A 5,862-nucleotide genomic window follows, 5' to 3' on the forward strand; every position below is an offset into this window, starting at 1 on the left:
AAAAAAAAAAAAAAAAAAAAAGATTTTCCAGTTCAACTCTATATCATACTGTAAAGCACAATGTTTCTACTTAATTGTCAACTTGTTCAACAGATGAGGTTGGGCAATTAGCTTTGTGAACATAGAAAAAGAGCTACATATCTCATTGCTGAATATCATGCTGGTCACTTTAGAAGTACTCCACTTGGGAAGCTATGCACCAATAATAGTGCCTTGTCTACCCTTCAAAACAATTTTGGAACCCTTTTTTTGGAATGAACATCAAAGGTGTCAGTGTATTACCCTCGATGGCCCAAATGGCACCAAAATTACTTCCTTTTTAATATTTCCTTTAACTTTGGGTAAGAAAAAAGTCATTGGGGGTCAGATCAGGTGAGTAGGAAGGGTGTTCCAATAAAGTTATTTATTTACTGGCTAAAAACTCCCTCACAGAAAGTGCTATGTGAGCTGGTGTGATGCGAGAGCCCATTTCTGTAGACATCTTCTCATGCCAAGATTTTCAGTTAAGATTTTCCTGTTTTTCTGTATTTACTCAGTCCACTGTGCTTCTCATAGTCAGATGATGATTTTGACGCACAACTCAATGAATTTTTGTAATGTTTTTGCCAGTTCTATACATGGTGGCTAGTTCACGGACTTAATTGTCACACCTCATATATACAAATGGCCAATAAATAGGTATGTTCAGCCACTTTGGTAATAAATATAAGTGGCATGTTGAATGCCTGTTAAGTTGGCAAGTATTAAAAAGAAATTAATACTTTGTGTTGGGCAAGGATTGAGTGGAACAGGCATGGCAGGTGGGAATAGAAATTGGCATATGCCAGGCGTTTTAGAATTCTGTATCAGAATTCTTAAAATGCATACATACTTAGACTAAGCAAATTTACCGTTAGGGAGTTACCCAAAGGAAATAATCGAAACTGAACCCATGTGTTGAGCTGGGTAGAGTTCATTACAGCATTGCCCACCAATAAAAGACAGGTCAAATATACCTGTGATTCTTAGACGTGGCTAACACTGCTTCATGTAAGAGAACGTTATTCACATTAGTTAACCGCAGGTAACCTGAAGAGCATCCTCAAGTTTTCTAAGAAGGGAATGTGGAGGTGTGGGCAGCTGACTACCAGTAGGATGCTTTGAACCATAAAAATGATGATGTAGGAGACTAATGATAAAGATTGTAAAATACATTGTTGAGAGGGAAAAGTGAGTTATGACAGCAGCGTGGAGTGGGCCCTACCACACGGTGAGGGTTTGTTTTTTGTTTGCCTTTTAGCTATTCTGTTTTTTGCTTCTCTGTATTCTATATGACAAATATCTTTTGTAAGGACAAATAAAACATTATTTGAAAGCAGTGATTCTCAACATTCCTAATGCCTCTCTTTAATACAGTTCCTCATGTTGTAGTGATCCCCAACCATAAAATTATTTTCATTGCTGGGTGGCACCTGTGGCACAGTGAGTAGGGCACCGGCCCCATATACCAAGGGTGATGGGTTCAAACCTGGCCCTGGCCAAACTGCAACAAAAAAATAGCCAGGCGTTGTGGTGGGTGCCAGTAGTCCCAGCTACTCGGGAGGCTGAGGCAAGAAAATTGCCTAAGCCCAAGAGCTAGAGGTTGCTGTGAACTGTGATGCCACAGCACTCTACCAAGGGCCACAAAGTGAGACTCTGTCTCTTAAAAAAAAATTATTTTCATTGCTACTTCATAACTGTAATTTTGCTACTGTTATGAATAGTAATGCAAATATCTGATATGCAGGATGTATTTTCATTGTTACAAAGGGGTCCTGACTCACAGGTTGAGAACCACTGTTTTAAAGAAACAGGCTTAGGGGTGGCGCCTGTGGCTCAAAGGAGTAGGGCGCTGGCCCCATATGCCAGAGGTGGCGGGTTCAAACCCAGTACTGGCTAAAAAAAAAAAAAAAAAGAAATAGGCTTGTAAGTGTGAAATAGTAGATGATGCTCTGTGAAGTGCGAGACCAAAGGAAAAAGAAGCTTTAAGTTTTGACGAGTTTTAAGAACTATGTTTTAAAATGTGTTGTACAGATGTGTATTTTTTTATTGGTGTCTCACCACTCTCACAAAATATTAGGTATGCTTAAAAAAGATGCACACAATAGAAGAAAATGATTGGAAGAGAAGATCAAGGCAAAATGTAATCGGAAAACAAAATAAAGCCAGAGGTATGTTAATACCCTTAAAAAACTTATGCCTGAAGGTCGTGTACTTGCCAGAGGGTACCATAAATTGGGCTCTGAAGCTAAAGCAGAGGGAAAATATAGTTACAAGTTTCACATGGTCCGTAAGATTTTTTAAAGTTGCTTAAGAGAAGTATAGTTTTGGTTTAAAAGCCTGCGAAACATTTCTCCCATGGTTCTCACAAGGGAGTAGCGTGAGATTCAGCCACTCTCCTGCGGCTACTGACCTTCTCTTTTTTCCTTTACAGCCAAACTTCTTGAAAGAACTGTCTCCATATGCCGCGTCCACTCATCTCCGCCTCTTCCCCTCACTGCGAACAGATTTACATTAAGGTCTCCAATGCCTTCACTGTGGCAAGGTTTTAATACCCAAATGATAACATATACACCTACTAAAGCAAGATACAAAATGGTTACTCCCAAATCTACTCAGCTATGTCCAATTATTTATGCGGAGAAGAAAAATTGACGGGTGACAGATTCATGAAGATTTTAAGTTACTTCTGTGTAGCTGGACGGCCGGTGAGTTTTCATTCTTTTGTCATTTTCCGTGGTTTTAAAAACAAGCACACTAGAACACATGAGATGTAAATTGGAAATTCTCAACTTACATTTTCTAAAAGGAGGCGGGAAACTAGAGAAGTGACAGTGAAGAGCTACTGGATCACACTTCATTTCGCCTAAAGCCTGACGCAAAGAAAAACAAGAGGGCGCCCAGGGCCCGGACAGTCTCATAGGACGATATTCTTATAAGAGTCTTTTCATCCCCTTTTGCTCATTTGAGCATCTCGGCCTTTCTAGCTAACGGCTGCAAACCGCAGGGAACTGTCCACCGCCTGCGGTTGCCCTGGCAACACCCAGCGGCCTCAATCTCGCTATCGTAACTGCGCGCCTTCTCTCTTCACTTCCGGGTGAAGGGCCAATTCCTTCCGGAAGGGAATGCTTGCCTGTTTCGCGGTATTTCCTGGCGGGGCGGGATTTCCGGATTGAGTGTAACATATGTTTGGGGAGGACGTTGGGGACTGTCATGTTGTTTCCCAACGTTTAAAACGACTGGAAAGCTAATGAAGGGTTTTAATCTCACGACATTTTTGTTGGCCTTTGATAAATTAGACTTTAGCGATTAAAAAGCTGAAGGGTGCATGTGTTTTATTTAGCTATTCCATTATGTATGTGTATTACAAAACATCATGTACGCTATGAGGATGTATAATTTTATTGTCAATGAAAAATAGCACGGAACCCTAAAAATCTGCGTTGAAGTGAAAATATAGAGGTGAATTTTTGAAATAAAAATGTTTTATTTGGGAAGAAAACTGTAACTTGGGACACATATATAGATGAGGTGGTCTTTGGCATGTCTGAAGAATAGAGGATTAGAAGTTTTATAAAAAGGAGAAATGTTACATACTCTTCAAGAAAGCTTATTGGCACTAATAGGTTTTGGGGAGTTGGCAAGCTCTGGTTGGTGAGTAACTGCGTGAGTGAAATTAAGAGCTGTAGTAGGTTGTTTTACTAGTCGTTAGATAAAACTGGTTGCAGGTTATGATAGTTGGTTTTAGCAGTCAGGATTATAGGGAATTATATTTTGCAGCAATGTTTTGTGCCCTGAGTGTTTTTTCTCGTGGCCTCTCAACTCTGTTTCAGTTGGATATGACAAGAATGACCCAAATTGTATGATCAACTTTTATGGGTTTTTTGGGATCAAGATCTTCTTTTTAAAGTATCACTGATTTATGATTCTTATTCTTTTTTTTTTTTTTTTTGAGATGGAGCCTCAAGCTATCCCCCTGGGTAGAGTGCCATGACATCACGCTCACAGCAACCTCCAACTCCTGGGCTCAAGCGAGTCTCCTGCCTCAGCCTCCCAAGTAGCTGGGACTACAGGCGCCCGCCACAACGCCTGGCCATTTTTTAGTTGCAGCCATCATTGTTGTTTGGCGGGTCCGGGCTGGGGATTCGAACCCTCCACCGTAGGTGTATGTGGCTGGCGCCTTAGCTGCTTGAGCCACAGGTGCCGAACCTCTTATTCTTATTATTATTTTAGAGACGAGGTTTCCATGTGTCGCCCAGGATGGAGTGCAGGGGTGCAATCACAGCTCATTGGAGCCTTGGACTTCTAGGTTTAAGCAGTCCTCTTTCCTCAGCTGTCTTTCCAATCACAGCTCACTGGAGCCTTGAACTTCTAGGTTTAAGCAGTCCTCTTTCCTCAGCTTCCGAAGTAGATGGGACTACAGGCTTGCACAACTATGCCTGGATAATTTTTATTTATTTTTTGTAGAATCACTGGTTTTGCCATGTTGCCCAGGCTGGTCTTGAACTCCTGTCCTAAAGGGATCCCCCTGCTTTAGTCTCCCAAAGTGGTGATTAGTTATTTTGTAGTGAGGTTTAATTGCCTTTTGGTGTTGGGATGTACTTCTCTCAGTTGTCTTTGTCTCATGTTGGGGGAGGGCATGGGGGCTTTATGTCAGAGATTTGGGCCATATTTAAGTAATAAAGAAGCCATAAGAAAAAAAATTTTTTAGGGTAGGTTTGTTTGGAGACTACTCTTTAAATTTTTCTATAGGCATTATATGTTGGGATTATAGCTTGAGGTACTGAGTTAATATTACTCTGTTAGAGTTGATTTTTTAAAGATTATTACCTTTACGTCTTTTTAAAGATTAAAATGATTAATAATAATAGAATACAGCCAGGTGCAGTGGCTTATGCCTGTTAACCTAGCACTTTGGGAGGGTGTGTCAGGAGAATCACTTGAGGTCAGGAGTTTGAGAGTAGCCTGAGCAACATGGTGAGACCTTGTCTTTACAAAAAAATAAAAATATCCCTGAGAATTTGAGAGAGATTAAACAAAACAAAACAACAAAACACACACACAAAATAAAATTAGCCAGGAATGATGGTGTGTGACTGTAGTTCCAGGGGCTACTTGAGAAGCAGAGGTAGGAGGATCATTTGAGTCTAGGAGTTTGAGGTCGCAGTGAGAGTCATGATTGGGCCGCTGCACTATAGCCAAGGCAACAGAGTGAGGCCCTGACTCAAAGATTGAAAAAAAAAAAAAGAATAAATATAGTTTGTATAAGTGTTGACACCCAGCCAGGTTCATTTTCCCACTCCCCAAGAGAAAGCCAATGTCCAGAGACAACAGGGTTTTCAGGAGATAGTTTATTTCGCAGAGTGGTAAGTGGGGAGATGGGAGATTTTTCTCAAGTCCACCTTTAAAGACAGTTTGGTGGGCAGAGAGTTATGCAATCAGGGTCTGTTAACTGGCTGGTTTCAAGGCCGAACCAGTCCTTTGGTATGTGCCGCTGTCTGTGTGGGTCAGTTATTAGAATGCAGTTCCTTGAGTTGGGGGCGGAGGTGGGGATCCGAGACCAGTTGAGTCAGTTTTTTGGTCTGGATGAGTCAGTCAATCCACCCAGGACGCCCTTAGCAGCTCAGCGGCAGGAGGCTGCAGAATAACGCTTATGAGGCCCGGCCACTCACGCTGAGGGGTAGCAGAGAAGTCCACAGCAGCACAGGTGTCCCCTATGAGGGTAATCGCCAGGTCCAGCTCCACCGCTGGACCGGCCAGGAGTTCCGCTTCTTTCACGCGGTCCCTCGTTCTCGCCCCGCCCTCTCCCGGCTCCTCCCCCTCCTCATTCGTTCTCCCTTGCTT

The sequence above is a fragment of the Otolemur garnettii genome, unplaced genomic scaffold (genome assembly GCF_000181295.1).
Source record: "Otolemur garnettii isolate 467f Iridium unplaced genomic scaffold, OtoGar3 scaffold00043, whole genome shotgun sequence".
Classification (NCBI taxonomy): Eukaryota; Metazoa; Chordata; class Mammalia; order Primates; family Galagidae; genus Otolemur; species Otolemur garnettii.